The sequence below is a fragment of the Silene latifolia genome, chromosome 10, assembly GCF_048544455.1.
Source record: "Silene latifolia isolate original U9 population chromosome 10, ASM4854445v1, whole genome shotgun sequence".
NCBI classification, from domain to species: domain Eukaryota; kingdom Viridiplantae; phylum Streptophyta; class Magnoliopsida; order Caryophyllales; family Caryophyllaceae; genus Silene; species Silene latifolia.
This window is the reverse complement of record NC_133535.1, coordinates 27,672,745-27,695,645: the sequence shown is the minus strand read 5'-3', so window position 1 is coordinate 27,695,645 and position 22,901 is coordinate 27,672,745.

Below are 22,901 nucleotides of genomic sequence, written 5' to 3'. Positions count from 1 at the left end.
AAGGAAACTACCCCAAATTATTGAAAGAATTAGCAAATTAGTTGTGGGACATCTAATGAGACTTTCTTCTTTAAATATTTATTTGATTGACATAAATTTTGCTAGTACTACTTCGTCAATATTAGAAACCGGTGGTGGTTTTCATCATTGTATGCGATACATAGGATGATTAGAATATGACGACTAGCATCAAATAATGTCGAGAGATAGAGTCATTGTGTACTCAATCTAGTTTTGGGTTTATATTTATACCTTAATTATGACTATTAAGTGAATAAACTCTAAATAAGAATATAAACTTGTTAAGATACAAAAGAGGTTTCACTTTTGTGACCCTACACACCATGGTTTGATGTATGGCTAGCCCATTATCAAGGTGATTATATTCTAAACCAAACTAGAATGATATATCATGTAGATGATACAAGACTCAAATTGGTAACCCAAGATTGAACCTTAAATTTTGGAATGATTGACACGTCTGTCGCGTACCTGTCAAAAATAAACCAACTGGTTCCGACTAACTAATATAGCTAGGGAAGTCGGGTCGAATCCACAGAGAGGTAGGAATTTGTTTGCTAAACTAGGTTCGTCCAAGTAACCGATTTTGGGGGTTTTAGTTGTAAATTCTAAACTAACAGAGTAAGAAAAAGAGAAATAAGGAAGAGGGTTGACAGATAAAGGAGAACAGCTAAGACAAACGGTTCACCACAATCGTCCGGTTGAGTAATCTAGATCCCAGGCCAAAGCATCACAGTCTAAGGGGTAGTGAACGTCACCTTTCGGTCCTTAATTCACCCTAAAGCGTAAACAGTTTAACTTTCGCCCTCGCTGCAATACTCTATTGTTTGCTACTAGTCTCCCTCTTCCAACCTTTCGGTCCAGGTCAAGGTCCACTAAGAATAAGGGTCTAATTGCGTCGACTCAATTAGGCAATTACAGTTATATGTAGCATTTTAACAACAAAGACAGTACCGGTATTAACTTAGTGATTCGATTACTCTCCCTTCAAATCATGGGTCCCCTATAGTCTTAGCATAGGGATTTAGCTACTCATAATTATCAATTCAACAATAACAATAGCCAAACAATTGAAACTAAACATAGTGAAGAATCTAATTGATTGAACAATAACGAATTAAAGAGGGAAAAGGAGTTAAAAGAATAAAAACGAAAGAGAAGTAAATTAATTAATGATACCGAATTTGAGTGGCAAAGTAAAGAATAAAATTCCAAGAACAGTCAAGAGTAACAGAAGAAATGTGCGTGGTAGTCCAGAGAGGAGTAACGTAGTGTTCTCCCCAGTCTTATACTGTAGAAAATGTTTTAAAACCTAATCTATGGACTGATTAACAAAGCCCATAAAAGATTAGGCGGAAGAAGACTAAAAGCACACGAAAACCTCTCGATCGAGTAAAGATATCACTCGATCGAGCTCCAAGTCACTCGATCCAACTAGGACAGCCGGTCGATCGAGTACTGCTGCATGGACTCCCTCGATCGACTCCTCCAATCAGTCGATCGAGCAGCATGGATGGATAAAGCATTCGATCGAGCAATGGAACCACTCGATCGAGCTGTATAAGTGCGTCAGGACTTGTGTTTCTCCCTTGCTCAGCTCATGCGTACTCTAGGTGTGAAATTCCTAAGCTCCGGCTCCATATTTCCCATGAATGCATACAAATGGGACAATTAAGGCTCGTTTTAGCTCCTCTTCGGTCAATTCCTGCAAAATACAACAAACGGACCAAAGTAGAATATTCGGGGGTAATTGTAGCTAGATGCTACATAAAAAGCACAGAAATGCGTGTACAAATGAGGTAAAAACCTTATATAAAAGACACGCATCAAATCTCCCCAAACCAAACCTTTGCTTGTCCCCAAGCAAATATGAATGCAACTAAGGGTGAACGATAGAACGGGACCAACGCATCAGCTACAAATCATCCATCAGAACCAATTTAATGCAACAAAATGACAAAGTGGCAACTGAAAAGCGCAAACGAGTTAAATTAATGTTTCAATCTCCCTGAACCGTCGACCTTGCAAGATTCAAAGACGTCGGACTCTCACGGGTCGCTCGTCACTCAAATCAGGTACAGGGTGAGTATAAATGTGAAAGATAGGAAGAAGCAAGACACTCACCTAACTCGACCTATAAGAACATGCATGCAATTAACGTGAATAAAGTCTCTACAACCGTACATAAGCATTCCAACCATACTAGTGACCAAGACACGTGCCGAGGACTTACATTTGGATTAGTGAGGTAATGGGTAAGAAGGGGCTAAAAATGAATTTGGATATGTGGGGTTAATAGCTAGGCTAGCAACAACGGATCCAAATATAGACTGCATCCCACTTCGTACTCATAACAGCAAGATGAACGGTGCAAAATTATGCACAAAACTCACAAAACACCAAAAATCATCGACTCCCCATAAAATATAAATAAGGCATGGGAGTGTGAAACAATGCACAATTCTCATTTTTTTTCGTTCATTTGAATTTTCCTTCTTTTCTTTTGAATTTCCTGTCTTTTTTTTTTTCGCTTTCTTTTTCTTTCTTTTTCGTTTCATTTTTCCACAATTCAACACATTTTTTCTTTCTTTCCCCTTGATTCTTCCGCCAACTTCTGAATTCAGATGAAATAACCATATTGCAATAACACATCCCAAGAACTACTCGTTACTAGCTTAGCTAGGGTGGGAAAAATTATAGAAAGTAGTTGATGGACAAAAAGGCAATTTGGCTATGTGAGGCTCATGGGTAGAATGAAATAAAGGGGATTGCCTCTCCTAACACGTGTCACCATCCACAGACCGAATGCATACAGGTATTAAGAAGACTAGACTCATGCTTATGCAAATTGATGTTACATGTCTTAAAGAGAGTACTACTCACATCCTAAATGAAACCGGTCATGAATGTCACCAGTTTAATAAGCTCTAACCTCAGAATGTAGTGTAGCTTGCCGACATCAAGAATCAAGTCTATTTGTTCAGACAAAAGAGAAACAAAAACTCGTGGATTATGCACATAGTCATGCCAACTAAAAGTCAAGAATATGCAAGGCTCAAGTAAGGATTCAAAGTAGCGTCAGTGTTCAAACGTTCCGACTCAATTTAAACATGAAAATTTGAAAATTTTTTTGAATTTTATGATTTTTTATATGATTTTTGGAAAAACAACAATGCATGCGGAAATAAATAAATAAAAACAAGCAAAAATGCAAGAAACATGCAGACACAGATATGGATGCATACCTCCCCAAACCAAACCGTACAATGCCCTCATTGTACCAAAAATAGGGAAAGAAATGCAAACTGAAAGGAAAGGGAAGATTGGAGTCAGGAAGCTTACAGAACGTCATATAGCGGGACCTCCCCAAACCGACCATGAACATGGGAGGTCAAAGAAAGTCAAACAGCGGCTTTGCAGACGTAAGAACAGCGGCTGGAGATCATAACTGCTCGATCGAGCGCCTAGAACAGGTCGATCGAGTGGACAGGTGTAACGAAGAGATCGATCGACTGATAACCCACTCGATCGAGTAGGTCTGGTTATGGATCTGGTCGATCGAGGACATCATCCCTCGATCGAGCGGTAGCTGCGTCAGAAAGTGCTCGATCCAGCTCAAAAACCCTTCGATCGACCACTTTTAGCCTGCAAAGGACGCATGAAAGCAAGGAAAATACAGAAATTGTTCCAAAGCAGCGTCTAAATGTTAACTTAAAGTTTAAAGGGAAGCGAATAAACGGAAAGACAAATAGTTCAGCAAAAACACAAATAAAACTGTCCGGGCTGCCTCCCGGAGAGCGCTGGTTTAAGAGGTCCCGCACGACCTTTCTGGTATCAAGTAACTGGCGCGTCGAGCTCGTCGAAGTGCAAAACTTCAACGGGCTTGTCTGCTTCACTCGCCTCATAGTAATGCTTCACATATTGGCCATTCACCTTGAATCTATGGCCCTCGGAGTCTTCAAGCTCTACGGATCCAAATTTGGTAACACCCGTCACCGTGTATGGACCAGTCCACCTGGACTTCAGCTTGCCAGGAAATAGTCTCAACCGGGCATTGAACAGCAACACCTTTTGCCCCACATGGAACTCCCGAGGTAAGATTCTCTTGTCATGCCATCTCTTCGTCTTTTCCTTGTAGATGCGCGAACTGTCATAGGCGTTGAGCCTAAATTCTTCTAATTCATCTAGCTGCAAAAGACGATTCTGACCACACAGTTTAGGGTCATAATTAAGCTCACGAATTGCCCACCAGGCCTTACATTCCAGTTCAACAGGTAAGTGACACGATTTCCCATAAACTAACCTATAAGGCGATGCACCAATTGGTGTCTTAAAGGCAGTTCTATAAGCCCATAACGTGTCATCTAGCTTAAGACTCCAGTCTTTCCGTGATTTAGAAACTACCTTAGACAAGATCTCTTTCAGTTCACGATTAGAGACCTCTACCTGACCACTAGTTTGGGGATGATACCCCAAACCACGCCGGTGTTGGACACCAACTCTAGACAGTATGGAAGTGAGTTTCTTTTCCTTAAAATGCATCCCCCCATCACTAATGACGACCCTAGGGACACCAAAACGGGGAAATATGATCTTTTTGAACATCTTTATCACGGTCTTACCGTCACAATGAGGTGAGGCAATTGCCTCAACCCACTTTGACACATAGTCTACAGCTACTAAAATGTACCTGTTACCTTTACTGGATGGGAACGGTCCTTGGAAATCGATGCCCCAGACATCGAAAACCTCAACCTCTAGGATGCCGTTTTGTGGCATCTCATGTCTCTTCGAAATGTTCCCTGATCGTTGGCATGCATCACAAGCTGAAACAAAAGACTTGGCGTCAGCAAACAAAGAAGGCCAAGAAAAACCAGATGAAGTACCTTAGCCACGGTGCGCGATGGACCGTGGTGACCACCATATGAAGAGGAGTGACAGCCTTCGAGGACTATTTTGGTCTCCCACTGCGGAATACACCGTCTGTAGAGACCGTCTGCATATTCCTTAAATAAGTAAGGGTCGTCCCCGAAATCGCTTAGCGTTATAAAGAAAACGCTTCTTTTCTTTGATGAGAAAGATCAGGCGGTGACTTGCCACCGACAACGAAGTTAGCTATATCTCGCATACCAAGGTTCCTGGTCAACAATAGACGACACAAAAGCAATTAGACTATCGTCAGGAAAAGAATCATCAATGGGTAGAGAATCTTCCCCTTCTTGTCGCATCAACCGCGACAAGTGATCGCCACAACGTTCTCGGCTCCTTTCTTATCTTTGATCGCAAATCAAACTCCTGGAGGAGGAGTATCCACCTCGAGCCGTGGTTTTGCCTCCTTCTTAGCAAGGAGATGCCTTAGAGCTGCATGGTCGGTAAAAACGGTAACCGACCCAACTAAATAAGTACGAAACTTTTCTAAGGCATAAACTACAGCTAACAGTTCCTTCTCAGTGGTAGTGTACTTCACTTGAGCCTCATCCAGAGTTCGGCTCGCATAGTAAATAGCATTCAAGGCTTTGTCCTTCCTCTGGCCAAGCACCGCTCCTAGTGCGTAGTCACTCGCGTCACACATGATCTCGAACGGCAAGTCCCAGTTGGGAGGCTGTATGATCGGCGCGGAGACTAAGGCCTGCTTTAACCTGTTAAAAGCAGAAAGACAAGCGTCAGTAAACACAAAAGGGGCGTCTTTAAGCAATAGCTGTGTAAGTGGTTTAGCAATTTTGGAGAAATCCTTGATGAACCGGCGATAAAAACCGGCGTGACCAAGGAAGCTCCTCACCCCCTTAACATTAACAGGAGGCGGTAATTCTTTGAATCACTTCCACCTTTGCTTTGTCAACTTCTATTCCCCTATCGAAACCAAGTGCCCTAAGACAACTCCCTCGTTGACCATAAAGTGGCACTTCTCCCGATTCAAAGACAAGGTTAACCTCAATACAATGTACTGCAACACTTTCTCAAGGTTAGACAGACAATCGGAAAAATCACTTCCATATACACTGAAGTCATCCATAAAAACTTCCATGATAGACTCAATATACTCTGAAAATATCCCCATCATACACCTTTGGAAGGTGGCAGGGGCATTGCACAAACCAAAAGGCATTCTGCGGTACGCAAAAACGCCCTTAGGACAGGTAAATGTAGTCTTGGCCTCGATCATCACGGGTGGATAGGGATCCGAAAGAACCACGAATACCCGTCTAAATAGCGAGAAAAATTTGTGGGAAGCCAACCTTTCTACCATTTGATCAATAAAAGGAAGGGGGAAGTGATCTTTCTTGGTGGCGGCATTTAGCTGTCTGTAATCTATGCACATCCGCCAACCGAGTTACATTATTCGAGTAGGTATTAATTCATTCTTCTCATTCTTAACTACGATTTGTCCCTCCTTTTTCGGGACCACTGTCTTTGGACTTACCCATTTAGAATTACCGACAGAATAAATAATACCGCATCCAACAGACTTCATTACCTCGGCCGTCACAACATCCTCCATCTTCCGGTTCACCGTGCGACCCGACCCCCGCCTGCAAGGTTTGTGATCCTCCTCCAGCTCTATCCTGTGCATGCAAATGTCGGGACTAATACCCGTGATATCATCCAGTGAATAGCCCATTGCTTTCCTGTTTTTCTTAAGTACAGCTAACAAAGAAGTCAGCTGTTCATCACTAAGCTTAGCACTAACAATGACAGGATACTGCTCTGTGTCATCTAGAAAAGCATATTTAAGATGAGAAGGAAGAGGCTTACGTTCCGGTACCTTTACCTCAATGGAGCAAAGAGTGCTGATCATTTGCTCCACCTGCTCTCCCTCACGCTCATCTAAATCATCAATCAGCAGATCCGATGCAGCGTCATCGTCCTCCGGGCTACCTGTACACTCATCAAAAAGCATGAGAGCTTCCAGTGGGTCCTTCATAAAAGAACCCGACCAGAAGTCATAAATAGACTCATCAATGATATCGACCGAATAGCAGGTGTCCTCTATCATTGGGTGGGCTAGAGTACTGGGCAAACTGAATGTGATAGCATCATCTCCTACTGCAAGGGTCAGACGACCTTGTCTAACATCAATAACGGCCCCAGCTGTACAAAGAAACGGTCTTCCTAAAATAATCTGGGTCCGGGTGTCCTCAGCTATATCCAAAACAATGAAATCTACTGGGATGTAAAGCTTGCCTATTTTCACAGGCACATCCTCCAAGACACCTAAAGGTCTCCTAACAGATCTATCAGCCATCTGTAGGGTGATGTTAGTCACTTTGAAGTGACTCAGTTTCAATTTCTTGCATACAGGAAGGGGCATGACACTAACACTGGCACCTAAGTCGCAAAGGGCCTTATCAATAATCATATTGCCTATGACACAAGTAATAGAAAAGCTGCCCGGGTCTTTCATTTTTGGAGGGGCCTTATTTAACAGTAGGTTACTAGACTCTTCCATAAATGAAATCGTCTCAAATTCGCTCAAGTTTCTCTTACGCGTTATAATATCCTTCATAAACTTAGCGTAAGTAGGAACCTGAGTGACAAGGTCGAGAAAGGGACATTACACGAAGGTTCTTCACGATGTCCACGAACTTACCGTACTGTTGCTCGATCCTCGCGTCCTTTAGACGACTCGGAAAAGGTACCCTGGTAGCTGTGAGTGGTCCTGCGACCTTCCCTTTACCCTTATCAATTCGCGACGTCTCCACAGCAGGGGAAGATGACACGGTGGTGGTACTGGGTAGTAAATTGGAATTTCCGCCACTCACAGCACTGGATCGAACACTTTCACTGGTCGATCGACCAGTTTCTTCTTCAACATCACTCGATCGACCTCGCTTGTCACTCGATCGAGTGTCTCCTTCAGCTGAGGTCCTCGATCGAGTAACTCTCTCACTCGATCGACCACCTGGGAACTCTACACTTCTCGATCGACTGCCACGGTCACTCGATTGAGTGACTGGATGATCAGAGCTGCTCGATCGAGTGGATGAGTTGCTCGATCGAGTGGTGACTTCACACGCAGCAAGCATTTCCTGCAGGAACTCGTCTAAATCATCGTCTGAATCATCGTTAGCTGCCAATATATTGTCCTCTTCATGATGGAAGTTCATTGCACCGGCTGGGTCACGAATTGGAAAAAACTTGGCTTGATCCGTGGCCTGTGTCAACTGTGCGACTTGTTCCTTCAATTTCGAGATGATGAATCGATTTACGTGACATACTCAAAGATAATGGATTTCAACTCGGCAATTTCTTCTCTTGAAGAGGGAGAAGCCGGTCGTGATACTGACGTAGGAGGAGCAGCAACACTCTTTATCTCTTCATATAGCTGGGAGAAAGGAACTCCCTGCTTGAACTTCTTATATGCAAGAGCGCGCTCCACACCTGCCGTGCATTCAAAAAGGTCGTGCCCTTCCTCGCCGCATCTACCACATGGCTCTGTATGCTCTGTAATCGTAGGCATTTTGGCAAATAACTACTGACCTGCAAAACTGATCAAAGCTTCGCAAAGAAAATGAGATCAATCTCAAGGAATGAATTCCTTGAGACGAGAGACAAACTTAATTAAAGCAACAAATATGCGCCACCTCCCCAAGAACGGCGCCAAAATTTGACACGTCGCGTGCACTGTCAAAAATAAACCAACTGGTTCCGACTAACTAATATAGCTAGGGAAGTCGGGTCGAATCCACAGAGAGGTAGGAATTTGTTTGCTAAACTAGGTTCGTCCAAGTAACCGATTTTGGGGGTTTTAGTTGTGATTTCTAAACTAAAGAGAGCAAAGAAAAGAGGAATAAAGAAAGGAGTTTAACAGATAAAGAGAATAGCTAAGACAAGCGGTTCACCACAATCGTCCGGTTGAGTAATCTAGATCCCAGGCCAAAGCAGCACAGTCTAAGGGGTAGTGAACGTCACCTTTCGGTCCTTAATTCACCCTAAAGCGTAAACAGTTTAACTTTCGCCCTCGCTGCAATACTCTATTGTTTGCTACTAGTCTCCCTCTTCCAACCTTTCGGTCCAGGTCAAGGTCCACTAAGAATAAGGGTCTAATTGCGTCGACTCAATTAGGCAATTACAGTTATATGTAGCATTTTAACAACAAAGACAGTACCGGTATTAACTTAGTGATTCGATTACTCTCCCTTCAAATCATGGGTCCCCTATAGTCTTAGCATAGGGATTTAGCTACTCATAATTATCAATTCAACAATAACAATAGCCAAACAATTGAAACTAAACATAGTGAAGAATCTAATTGATTGAACAATAACGAATTAAAGAGGGAAAAGGAGTTAAAAGAATAAAAACGAAAGAGAAGTAAATTAATTAATGATACCGAATTTGAGTGGCAAAGTAAAGAATAAAATTCCAAGAACAGTCAAGAGTAACAGAAGAAATGTGCGTGGTAGTCCAGAGAGGAGTAACGTAGTGTTCTCCCCAGTCTTATACTGTAGAAAATGTTTTAAAACCTAATCTATGGACTGATTAACAAAGCCCATAAAAGATTAGGCGGAAGAAGACTAAAAGCACACGAAAACCTCTCGATCGAGTAAAGATATCACTCGATCGAGCTCCAAGTCACTCGATCCAACTAGGACAGCCGGTCGATCGAGTACTGCTGCATGGACTCCCTCGATCGACTCCTCCAATCAGTCGATCGAGCAGCATGGATGGATAAAGCATTCGATCGAGCAATGGAACCACTCGATCGAGCTGTATAAGTGCGTCAGGACTTGTGTTTCTCCCTTGCTCAGCTCATGCGTACTCTAGGTGTGAAATTCCTAAGCTCCGGCTCCATATTTCCCATGAATGCATACAAATGGGACAATTAAGGCTCGTTTTAGCTCCTCTTCGGTCAATTCCTGCAAAATACAACAAACGGACCAAAGTAGAATATTCGGGGGTAATTGTAGCTAGATGCTACATAAAAAGCACAGAAATGCGTGTACAAATGAGGTAAAAACCTTATATAAAAGACACGCATCAATGATGAACGCAAAGAGTTATCGAGTACTCTTGAAACCATTAGATCTTATGGTATATGCGTATCTTGTATTCAAAGCAAGATATCTCGTACCTTTTGGTTGAAAAGGAGATCGAGGTTGAAAATCATTGATCCAGAATAGGTTGATCATTTTCTTTTACCAACGATTTAAGTTGACACTAATGTGTTCACTTAATAAGGTAAATAGAGAAATCTTTGAAGAAGTTCAAAGAATTCCAGGAATCACGATTTAGTCGTGATGGGATTATCTAAGTGAAGACTTTGATATAAGCCAAAAGAAATGTGATATAGTATCACAAGTTAAATCTCTCTTAGCACACATTATGGAATAATGTGTGGTTGGATAAGAATTCAAACGGTATTCGATATGGTTTGGACTTCAATCAAGTTACTTTGAGTTACTTGATACTTTTGGGGAATTTATCATTTTTGTCTAAATTATTTTTCCACTAAATCTAAAAACGATTCATATGAGATATGGAATGGTAGGGTACCATGCTTGTAAGTTCTCACAAGAAACAAATGCTCATTTTTCCTTACTATAATCACGAGTACAACAGGATTGTGGCTCGAGAAGCTGTCTTCCTAGAATACAAGTTTATTTCTAGAAGACAGAGTGGGAGAAATTATTCAAGAGCCACAAAAGAATTGTGTCATGAATAGTATGTCGCTTTGTATGTCGCAAGAAACTGGTCTTTCTTGGCTACATGAGACATTTTGTGTAAGACGTTGTTTCTTCAAACCCTAGGAGGTTAAAGTCATCACTTGTTGAAGATGATGAATTAGTGTTACTTTTAAGAAAGAAAAGAGCTTAAAGTAAAGAGCTTACAACTTACAAAGAAATTGTTTGATTCAAGTTACTTCTGGAAAGTAATGAATATATGACTTACATGAGAGTATTTAAGTCACAACTCAATACAAGATTTAGAGCCATGAAAATCCGGAATTAAAGGCTTGATTAGTGACAAAGGGTTTTGCACTAATAAAGAGAGATTTCAAAGCTTGATTGGTAGCAAAGGGTTTTGCACTAGTTGAAATGCTTAAGTCTATTTGGATCTTCTTAGGGATTGTGTTTCATTATGATGATATACATATAGCAAGTGAATCTAAAACCCACTTCTTCAATTAGAAGGAATGTATTCAATACATGTCTTGAGTTTTATAGATTCTTACAATCCTAAGATAATGTGCAACTTAAGAGATTGTCTTAAGTTGGACATCAATGAGTTGGAATCAATGTTTTGATCATGTTATAAAACTTTTCTCGATAAGTCGAGAAGTTGTGTTTATACATAGAGTTTAGTGGGAGTCACGGTTATTTTAATTAGTCTAATATGTGGATGACATATTGATCATTGCGAATGATTTAAGACTTGGAGATATATATAATACATCTTTAATATCCAGATTTATGGAGATAAATCCACAAGATATTAGCGTCAAATAAGAAGTCTTATGTGGATAAGATTCATGACTAGTTCAATCAAGTTGAACATATTTGATTGATTCCATTTGCTTCCGCTGCCGAATCAATTAAATAGGAAATGATGTATAACACTTCATATACTTTGAGTATGATGAATTGTTTCAAATCGAATTCAAGTAATAGTTACCAAGTAGCCATATAGATTAATCTTAAGTGCTTGAAGAAGCATTAAGGATGTAATGCAAAAAGTTTTTGATGCAATTTTGTGTAAGGGTGTTACACAAATGACAATTGACAATTGAGATTGCGCATGGTTTCCGACAAAACCATAATCAAAACACATTAGGATGGTTAAGAACCATTGTGGCTATGTTATTTAAGAAATAGATTTTCTAGAATCGTTCTAGGCAATAAAGAACAAATGAGGAATATTTACAACGGAAATTGAGTACACTTGCAATCATGAGATGTGCAAGAAGGATGAGTCCCGCACACTGTGAAAACAGTGGGAGCTATTCTAAGGCTAGAGGGCCTATGTCTAGATTGGATCTAGACATGTGCTCAGAAAGTTTTGTAATGCAAATGTATACATTACAAAGGAAAACAAGTATGTAGTAAGGTTGAGTAAGGTACAAGAAGTTGATAAAACCTACTAACCAAAGCCTTCTCATAGGCTTAACATGATGAGTCATGTCATTTCAATTGAATTGAGATGAACAACTACATTCAAGATCAAACTGGATATAGAATATGAATTAGTAATCAGGTATTGACTATTCATATGTGATAATCACATTTGTCGTTCGAGTTTTTAAAATCTGAAAACTCCTTTTATACTTTGTTACATCCAAACGGGTTGTTGAGACAATTGAACCCCGTTAAAGTGAACACGGATTAGCATTGTATTCGCCCATAGTTACTTACATGAGGTGACGTCTCGAAGTGACTAGAGTGTGATGCGATTGATGGCAAGTTCAAGTGCCATGGAGTCATGTGTGATGACTAGTCGATCACATAGGCAGACTGTTAGGAACACTTTGTCGGGCCTTATGACCGCTTTTAGAGTTCTGGCAAATTTATATAGCTTGGTCGTGGCGAGAGCTACTATAGTATTCTAATGAGTCGATTCTTTTGACTAAAGACTGTTCGCCTAAGATGGCACAGTTTCAGATAAACTTTGATTTGTGTTACTACGACCTTCGTAAATGGGGTCAAATGGGCATATTTTGGGTTATGATGGCTGTGGCTAGTCGAAGGGAATAAGTGCGATAGGAATTGTCCACCCCTTGTCAGGGTTATAACAATATCTCAGGGCCACTCGAGGAGTAATGAACTGGAAATGCGTGGCCACGCTCGGATGGTATCTATGGTAGATAACTCCGGTCAATCAGTTATTCTCCAGATCGAGGAAACCACTCTCGATATGATCACTTGCAAGTATGACCCGAAAGACACCTTGCATTGAGTGGGAGATAGTAATAGGACAAGAGAATTGGTGACGCACACTTGTCGAGGACAAGTGGGAGATTGTTGGAGTAAGTGTCCCCGACAATAATGCGATCACAATTGTCGATCATATTGATCACATATTTAAATCTCATACCAAGAATACGAAAGGGATGATACATTACATATATAGTCAACTGGTCCACACATATCGGTAATGATTGGTTGGCTAGAGTTTGACATTATTGTCGTCTTGACGGTGGTGATCGATTGATCCCTTGAGGTCACACCTAAAGGACGATTCCCTTAATTGAAAAGGTTAATTAATTGTATGCCGATACAGATTAATTAATTCCTTAAAATTGAACAAATTATTATCATAAGAGAGAAAATGACATCTTATTATAATGTGATTAAATAAGATTTTATTTAATAATTTAAGAAATTATATTACTAAAATTAATCGGTGTTTGCGAAACACGCGAGATAAGAATGATAAGTTAGTTATAATTACAAGATGTTGTAAATTATACTAACTAGTAATTAAATGACCATTTTATGAGAAAGTAATTTTGAATTACTAGTCAATTTGTTAAATATGATTTATTTAATTTGTAAATGATATTTAATTTGTTAAATATGCATTTTAAATTAAAACATGACATAAGACATGTCACATGTCACATGACATACAATTGTACAATTGACAAAAATAAAATGGACTCCATATTACACATATAAACCGAAATTGGTGGGCAAGTGTTAGAAGTTTTGTCTTTTTCCATTTGTCTTATTCATTTGTCTAAAATGCTTGATACTGACATGACTATGGACAAAGGCTTACACTTTTGTCTTGTGAAGACAAAAAGGAAAAGAAAAATGGTATATAGACCATAGAGGCCACCGGTTTTTGGTAGAGAGATTAGAGAGATTTTCTCAATAATTCATTCTTCTTATGTTTTATGATAAACAATAAACTTCTCTCTCTTGTTCTTCATAAAATTCATTTTTATGAATATAATTTGTACAAATAAATCACTAATAATACTAGTAGTAGTTTATGAGTATTAGTAATCAATTTTAAGGTAAACCACATTACAAATATCTAGTACATGTTAGTTTGTGGGATTTTGGGATAGTCTTGGGTGCAACTTATTGGAGGGCTTCTATTTTGAAGTCATGAATGTTCATCCATTATTGGAAAGCTCAAGAACTAACAAGAAGGAGATCTTGTTGGTGCCCATAAAATCGAAATCATATAGTAAGGAAAATGATTTCTTCTCTTTTAATTTAAGTTTGCATGCATAAGATTTGTAAATTAATTTTATGACTAAATAAATTGAAACATATATGAATATGTTGAGTATAATGAGATATAGATTTCCAACAGCTTGGTGGCAGTTGGTAAGGATGGGAACAATAATATTTACCCCATTGCGTGGGCAGTTGTGGAAGTTGAGATATGGGGAAACATGGAGTTGGTTCTTGAAATTGCTTGTTGAAGATTTGGGAAAGGAAGATGGTGATGGCTTAACCTTCATGTCAGATAGACAGAAGGTATGTATTATTGTATACTCTTTTGTTTGTTAGTTGTTTATTAACTTAGAGTTGTATTGTTTTGTTGGATTTATAACAACTATGTGTTACTTAACTATTTTGTTGTAGGGGCTACTAGATGCATTCAAGGTAGTGACTCCAAAAGCTGAACTGAGATTTTGTGTGCGACATATTTGGGCAAACTTTAAGCTGCAATTCACAGAGCAAGTGTACAAGGATGCCTTTTGGAGTGCAGCCAGATGCACTACAAAAGCTCAGTTTAAAAGAAACATGGAAGGGATGAAGTTTTTGTCACAGGCAGCATATGACTACCTGACTGCCATCCCCCCACAACACTGGTCTAGGCACGCATTCTCCCCCAACTGCAAATCCAACATGTTACTCAACAACATGTGTGAGTCCTTCAATGCAACTTTGAAAGATGCTAGGGATAAGCCAATTTTAACACATATGGAGTGGATTAGAAGGTACGTCATGAAAAGACATTGTTAAAAAAGAGAAGGTTTAAAGAATTGGGAAGGTACACAAATGCCTTATGTGAAGTACTTGGAGTGGGCTATTGAGGAAGAAAGGTTGGGTACAGTTTTTGAGTCACAAGCTGATGAATATGAGGCTGAACATAGAAGTGATCAACATGTTGTCAATCTTAAGGAAATGAGTTGCAGTTGCTACCATTGGGACTTGACAGGTCTCCCATGTGTACATGCAGTGGCTTGCAGAGTCAAGAATAGAGGAAACCCAAAGAACTATGTGCATGAAGCATATTCAAGAACAACTTATGAAGCTGCCTATGCACCATCCATTTCCCCTATGCCTGGTATGAAGAAATGGGAACAAGTCACTGGAGTAGATGATCCACTGCCACCCCCTTACAGAAAACTGCCAGGAAGGCCAAGTCATAAAAAAAGGAAGAAAGAGGTTGGTGAAGGGACAAGCAATCAGAAAGTGAAAAGGCCTAGAAGGCAAATGGCTTGTGGAAATTGTGGTGTTCTTGGTCATAACACAAAAACATGTAAGAATCCTCCAAAGACCACCAACCAAAATGTACCCCAAAATGAACAAGCACCAAGGGTTAGCCCAGCAAAGAGCACATCAGAGTGGTCAAAGAAGTTAAGAGATAATATTGTAAGGAGGAAAGCGCAAAAGGAATTGGCCGCATCAATGGTGCAGGGGAAGTCAAGTGTTATAAGAGAAAGTCGAGCAAGTGTCAATATCATAGATGACTAAATGTTATTAGTTGTTCAATTGTTGTTTACTTAAGACTATTACTTGGTTGTTCTATTGTTGTTCTACTTAAGACTATGTTGTTCTACTTAAGACTATGTATTTTCTACTTAAGACTATGTTATTTCTACTTAAGACTATGTTGTTCTACTTAAGACTATGTTGTTTCTACTTAAGCCTATGTTGGTTCTACTTAAGACTATGTTGTTCTACTTAAGACTATGTTGGTTCTACTTAAAACTATGTGTTGTTAGACTTGAAGATACTTCGTGTTATGCTTTGTTATTTTTGAACAACTTTGAATTGGAACGAAATATAAATGTTTGAGCACATCTTGAATTGGAAACAAACTTCTCACTTTTCATTGCACAAAAGGATTTTACATGCCATAAGGCCAATACATAAGGCCAATACATGATACTACCTAGAAAACACGACACATGCCAGTTGATACTACTACGTTATCAAACATGAGCAATTAAACTGAAAACAACTGCCATAAGGCAAACAAGAATAAAGATGCAAATACTCTTTGATAATTTCTTCACCTTAGGACTAACTTTATTGTCAGCCAAATTATCCTTCAGTAGCTCGATCTCCTCCTTTAACTTCTTTGTTTGTTCTTCCAAATGTCTACTTTGCGTCTTTAGCATATTATTCTCAAGTTCTAATATTTTCTTATCCATTATCAATTGTTTGATAACATCTTTCTGCCATTCATTCTGGGACTCGTCACACCATCTGAAATAACCACAACCATGAAAACTAGCCACCGTGTTGTAAAATTTACAACCCCAAAAACGTCTTCCCGGATTGTCTTTCATCCACGATGTCATTAAAACTAAAGGGCACCACATCCACACCTTCCTTGACTTCTGGAGTAGTTTGAATAGTTACCAGTATTGGACTTTCTGCAAATAACAAAAAATAATCATAATTCATGAAACCCTAAATTCAATTTTGGTGGTTTTTTGCTGCATTCTCTTCAAATTAAGGGGACAAGGAAATATTGAAATATGAGATAAGAAAGAGAGGCCAAAAAGGATGCAAAAAAAAGTTACCTGAATTCATGAAATCAAAAATCAAGTTTAGATTTGGTAATTTAATTTCAGGGAATCTGTGAAGAAGAAGGGGAAAAAGAAGAAAGAATAAGAAGAAATCAGACAAAATGAAGATATATGGAGTATGTTATATAAACTAAAAGAAGGGTAATTTTGGAAACAAATATTTCATTAAATGGCTAATATTTGAATTCTGCCGGAATCCGTTGCTTTTTTTAACCGGATTCGTAATTTGGTATTAAGTATATAAAATTTGAGCAATTTTGGTATAAGTTTTAAAAAAAAATTATGTTAGGTATAAGATTTAAAAAGTTGGGTTATGTAAGGTATAAGATATCAATTTATCCTATTAATAAAATAGAAGTAAATATAAATAGAATTACCTTTGATAAAAAAAACCCACATAAAAAAAACCCACAAATATATCACAAATGCACCCAAGCTAAGCTTGTCTTTAGTTTTTTTTAAGTGTTCTTTTGGTGGTTGAGGTGGTTTTCGAGAGGATCAAGCTAAGGTATCTCGCTCTTTGTCCGCTAGTAGATTGTCGACTTTAATAAACCGGTGACAGTGGCAGTGATATTGCGGGTGACAGTACCATTTATTATTATTTCATTATTTATGTAATTAATTCAACTATAATTCAAGATAGATTGAATGTTTAACATTGTTTTGAAAGAATACGGTGAAAAATATAAACGTTGAAAAAAATAATGATTTTATCAGTAAAATTTATTCTAACAATAAAATCCAAAAATATAACTAGTATTTAATTAGGATATTCTAATTTTCCTCATTATTTTTTTATTGCAGATTAAAGTTTGAAAGACAATAACACACTTGACAATTGAAACTACAGAAACGGCCGAAAAAGTCTTGGGAGTTAGATGAATAGTCAATTACCCAGCTACACTATCAATTATTGTATTGGTGCTTTTCTTTGTTTATTATGGAAGGGAAAAGTAGCAAATTATCCCCAAAATATTTGTTAGTATGTGCAAATTACCTCTTAAATTTCAATATGTGCAAATTAGTTCCATATGTTTTGGTCAATGTGGAAATAGGCCCAATTACAATATTCTGCAAATTAATGAATATAACACACAATACCCCAAACCATTCAAACTTAGAATTAAAGGAATCTAGCCAATATCAGAGTATTCAAATTTAGTAGATATTACAATTGAATCAACACTAGGATTAATCGTGTTGGTGTTTGCATGTAGTTAGTGTAACAAGCAATTGGGCCACTAACTGACACATTTCAATCATACCCTCTTTAAAGAAATAAACTTATATTCTCTTATAATAAAAGACAATTTAATAAAACACACACTATAATGAAAACAAAAGTAGTAACATTTGTACAAAAAAAAAACATAATGAAGTTACATAAATTATTTTGTAACTCTTCCGTAGTTTCACGTCTGTCTTGATTCTCCGTGTTCTTTAGCACAAAGAAAAAAAATTAATTTCAAACGTAAGACTACTCCAAATTTAGCACATAAGCTACACATTACTTAATTAGTTGACTTTAGAAAAAAGCTTCTAATCATATAGAAGGAAATATTAAACGAGTAACTTATTGTATATATGAGCATAAATCATGGATAACAACAATAAGACCAGTGGATGGTACGCAATGACATATATCATGATGTCCTACGCAATGGCAAAAGAATTTTATAAGACTATCATATGCATGTGAGAGAATGGATGACAATTAATACTACGAAGTACATATTACCACTATTTCAATAACTATAAAGGTAGAGACGGTAAGTTATATAAATGACCTTTTGTAATTATTTTAGCATAGAAAAATTGAGATTCGAATAGTACTGAAAAAAGTAGTAGCCGGATAACTGAGCTCTGTGGCTAAAAGTACAACAACATCTATCCCTCCATGGCTTATTTTTTAGTATAAGTAAGTCATTCACTTGCTACTACATCCGCGTGTCTTATATGGTTATCGATTTGTTTTAAATATATGCACTTTCAAACTCTTCATCAATATGGTAGCTAGTAAGAAAGTTGCAAGACTATCAATTAATTTAACTTGACATGACATGAGGGAAAACAATTTTTGTTCGGGTGTTAATTTACGAAACAAATTAATATAATGGTGTTCGTTTCGAACTAATTACACTCAATGCATGTTAAGTATGCGCATGAATTTTTGCAATTCCCTTCAAATGATGGCACTGAAGAATAAAATTGGTGGCTTACTAAGCCATTCCCTACTGAATTTCTGGTTACCACAAGAACGCACTTAAGCACGCCCACGAAAATGGGAGACATACGAACGTCAATGTAGTGCGGCCGCCGTATCACGAAACTGCTGGCAACGCGTTACCCATTCAACTAATTAAACCATAGTATGAAATGCTCAATCTCATAATAATGCTCAATTCTCTCAATCCATTTTCAATATCACACTTGTTCTTTATTTCAATTTTATCACCCATTATATTTTTTTTCAATGTTTTTCCCATTTTGGAGATAAAAAACGACTAATATTATATTTGCCTCTCAATCTCATAATAATAAACACCTCTTTCAAAAGCAATTCTACACTCAAACAAACAAAATCTAACTAATTATAAACAAAGAAACATACATTTACTATAAGGATTATCAATACATCAAAGAAGATCAAAAATAGAATTTTACCTCTTTAACTTATCGTAAGAAAATCAACTACATACATTCTTCCTCATGCAAACATGCACCAAAGCTTAGCTAAACTAATTATTACTTGCCTAAGGTTTTTTGTGGAGGTTGTGGGTGGTGTTTCAGACGGTGGCTACGTGGGATGAGACGAGGTCGTAGAGGTGTGGAGCCATCGGCGGATCTTCCTTATTGTGCACAGCCCCCCCTCCCCCCCCCGCCACATGGACTGAATTGAATACTGAGACTTAGTGTGTTAAGATAGAGGCATTGGCGTTGAGTTTGGTTGTTTTAAGTTAATTATGAGCTAAAGAAGAGAGTTATTAATTGCAAGGGCATCCATATAAGTATTTTAAAACTAGTGTTTTGAGTGATAGAGCTTTTGAGTGAGTGACCCACAATAGACGAGTACCTTTTTTAATACTGTAACTAGTTTTATAACCCGTGAAATCTACGGGGCTAACTATATTGTCGATAGTGTTATGCAAACCCGATTTTGCGATCGCACTGGGCCTTAAGGACAAAATAGACTCGTAAGAAAAAAAAAATTATTAATCAATACATATTTTGTCATAATATATCGTCCAAATATATTTATTGTTATGTATATGACCACAATTTGCTAAATTTTTGCCACGATTTATTAGTATTTTGTCAGGGATATTGCTAAGTTTGTTAGTGTTTTGCAATGGTTATTGTTATTATTGTTTTCTATTTTTTTTCTTTTTTTATTATACTCCTTCCGTCTTGATCATTTTTCTACCATTTATTATTATTTCATTATTTATGTAATTAATTCAACTTAAAAGAAAATTTCAAAATAGAAACTTTTATATTTTTATTCGCGAACTATAATTCAAGATAGATTGAATGTTTAACATTGTTTTGAAAAAATACGGTGAAAAATATAAACGTTGAAAAAAATAATGATTTTGTCAGTAAAATTTATTCTAACAATAAAATCCAAAAATGTAACTAGTATTTAATTAGGATATTCTAATTTTCCTCATTACTTTTTTATTGCAGATTAAAGTTTGAAAGACAATAACACACTTGACAATTGAAACTACAGAAACAGCCGAAAAAGTCTTGGGAGTTAGATGAATAGTCAATTACCCAGCTACACTATCAATTATTGTATTGGTGCTTTTCTTTGTTTATTATGGAAGGGGAAAGTAGCAAATTATCCCCAAAATATTTGTTAGTATGTGTAAATTACCTCTTAAATTTCAATATGTGCAAATTAGTTCCATATGTTTTGGTCAATGTGGAAATAGGCCCAATTACAATATTCTGCAAATTAATGAATATAACACACAATACCCCAAACCATGCAAACTTAGAATTAAAGGAATCTAGCCAATATCAGAGTATTCAAATTTAGTAGGTATTACAATTGAATCAACACTAGGATTAATCATGTTGGTGTTTGCATGTAGTTAATGTAACAAGCAATTGGGCCACTAATTAACACATTTCAATCATACCCTCTTTAAAGAAACAAACTTATATTCTCTTATAATAAAAGACAATTTAATAAAACACACACTATAATGAAGACAAAAGTAGTAACATTTGTACCAAAAAAAAACATAATGAAGTTACATAAATTATTTTGTAACTCTTCCGTAGTTTCACGTCTGTCTTGATTCTCCGTGTCCTTTAGCACAAAGAAAAAAAATTAATTTCAAACGTAAGACTACTCCAAATTTAGCACATAAGCTACACATTAATTAATTAGTTGACTTTAGAAAAAAGTTTCTAATCATATAGAAGGAAATATTAAACGAGTAACTTATTGTATATATGAGCATAAATCATGGATAACAACAATAAGACCAGTGGATGGTACGCAATGACATATATCATGATATCCTACACAATGACAAAAGAATTTTATAAGACTATCATATGCATGTGAGAGAATGGATGACAATTAATACTACGAAGTACATATTACCACTATTTCAATAACTATAAATGTAGAGACGGTAAGTTATATAAATGGCCTTTTGTAATTATTTTAGCATAGAAAAATTGAGATTCGAATAGTACTGAAAAAAGTAGTAGCTGGATAACTGAGCTCTGTGGCTAAAAGTACAACAACATCTATCCATCCATGGCTTATTTTTAAGTATAAGTAAGTCATTCACTTGCTACTACATCCGCGTGTCTTATATGGTTATCGATTTGTTTTAAATATATGCACTTTCAAACTCTTCATCAATATGGTAGCTAGTAAGAAAGTTGCAAGACTATCAATTAATTTAACTTGACATGACATGAGGGAAAAAAATTTTCGTTCCGGTGTTAATTTACGAAACAAATTAATATAATGGTGTTCGTTTCAAACTAATTACCTCTTTAACTTATCGTAAGAAAATCAGCTACATACATTTTTCCTCATGCAAACATGCACCAAAGCTAAGCTAAACTAATTATTTACTTGGTTTTTTTGGAGGTTGTGGGTGGTGTTTCAGACGGTGGCTACGTGGGGTGAGACGAGGTGGTAGAGGTGTGGAGCCGGCGGCGGATCTTCCTTATTGTGCACACCCCCCACATGGACTGAATTGAATACCGAGGCTTAGTGTGTTAAAGTAGAGGCATGGAATACTTCATTACTGCCCCTCCCCTCCTAAACTTTAGTGCAAAATAGTCATAGAAATAGTAGGAGTAAATAATTAGCAGTTGAATAAGGATTTTATTTCATTAAAGTTAAACCTAATCAGGAATTTATAAGTATGACCCACAAGTTAATAATAGAGCACTTAATCAAAAAAGTAAACATTAATATTACTTTCGTAAGTTGAAAAATACTTTCTGGTCTTTTTTTCTTACCATGTTGAAAAATAGGGTTAAGTAGACAAAAAAAGTCATACAAGACGAGTTTATAGAAATATCAAATGGCAGAAAATTACTCGAGTTAGTGTAAATCATTCTCTCTTTATCACAAAATAATCTTTTTATTTGACTTTGTAGAGTCCTGAGATGCTACTTTGACTCCATTTTTCATCATTTATATGTCATTTTTCATTCAAATAATATTTTTTTTTGCAAAAGTTTATTATAATAAATGTAAATATTTTACGGATCTTATTATAGTTTTTATTATTATAACATTTGGTTGGTCAAAGTGTTTAAAGTTTGACCCTAAAACTTGAGTTAGGAATGTAGATTTTTCTTTTTGAGGAAAGGGATGTAGATTTAGGTTGAAAGGAGTAAAGATTTACAATTCTTATAATTTTTTGTAGAAATCATAATCTCAATAATAAAATTAATAATAGTATAGTAGTGAAAAAAAAAACATGGTCAAACATCGCCTTTAAAACCACATAACTCAAATCAGTAAGTCTCTTTTCTTGAAAATGATCAGTTCGTGTCGAAATTATTTGGCCCCCCTTAAGAAATCGGTCAAGATCCGCCACTGTGTGTAGGGGAGGTGCCTACCGGAGTGTGGTGGAGTTGGTTGGTATAATAATTAATGAGGTTCTTAAAAGGA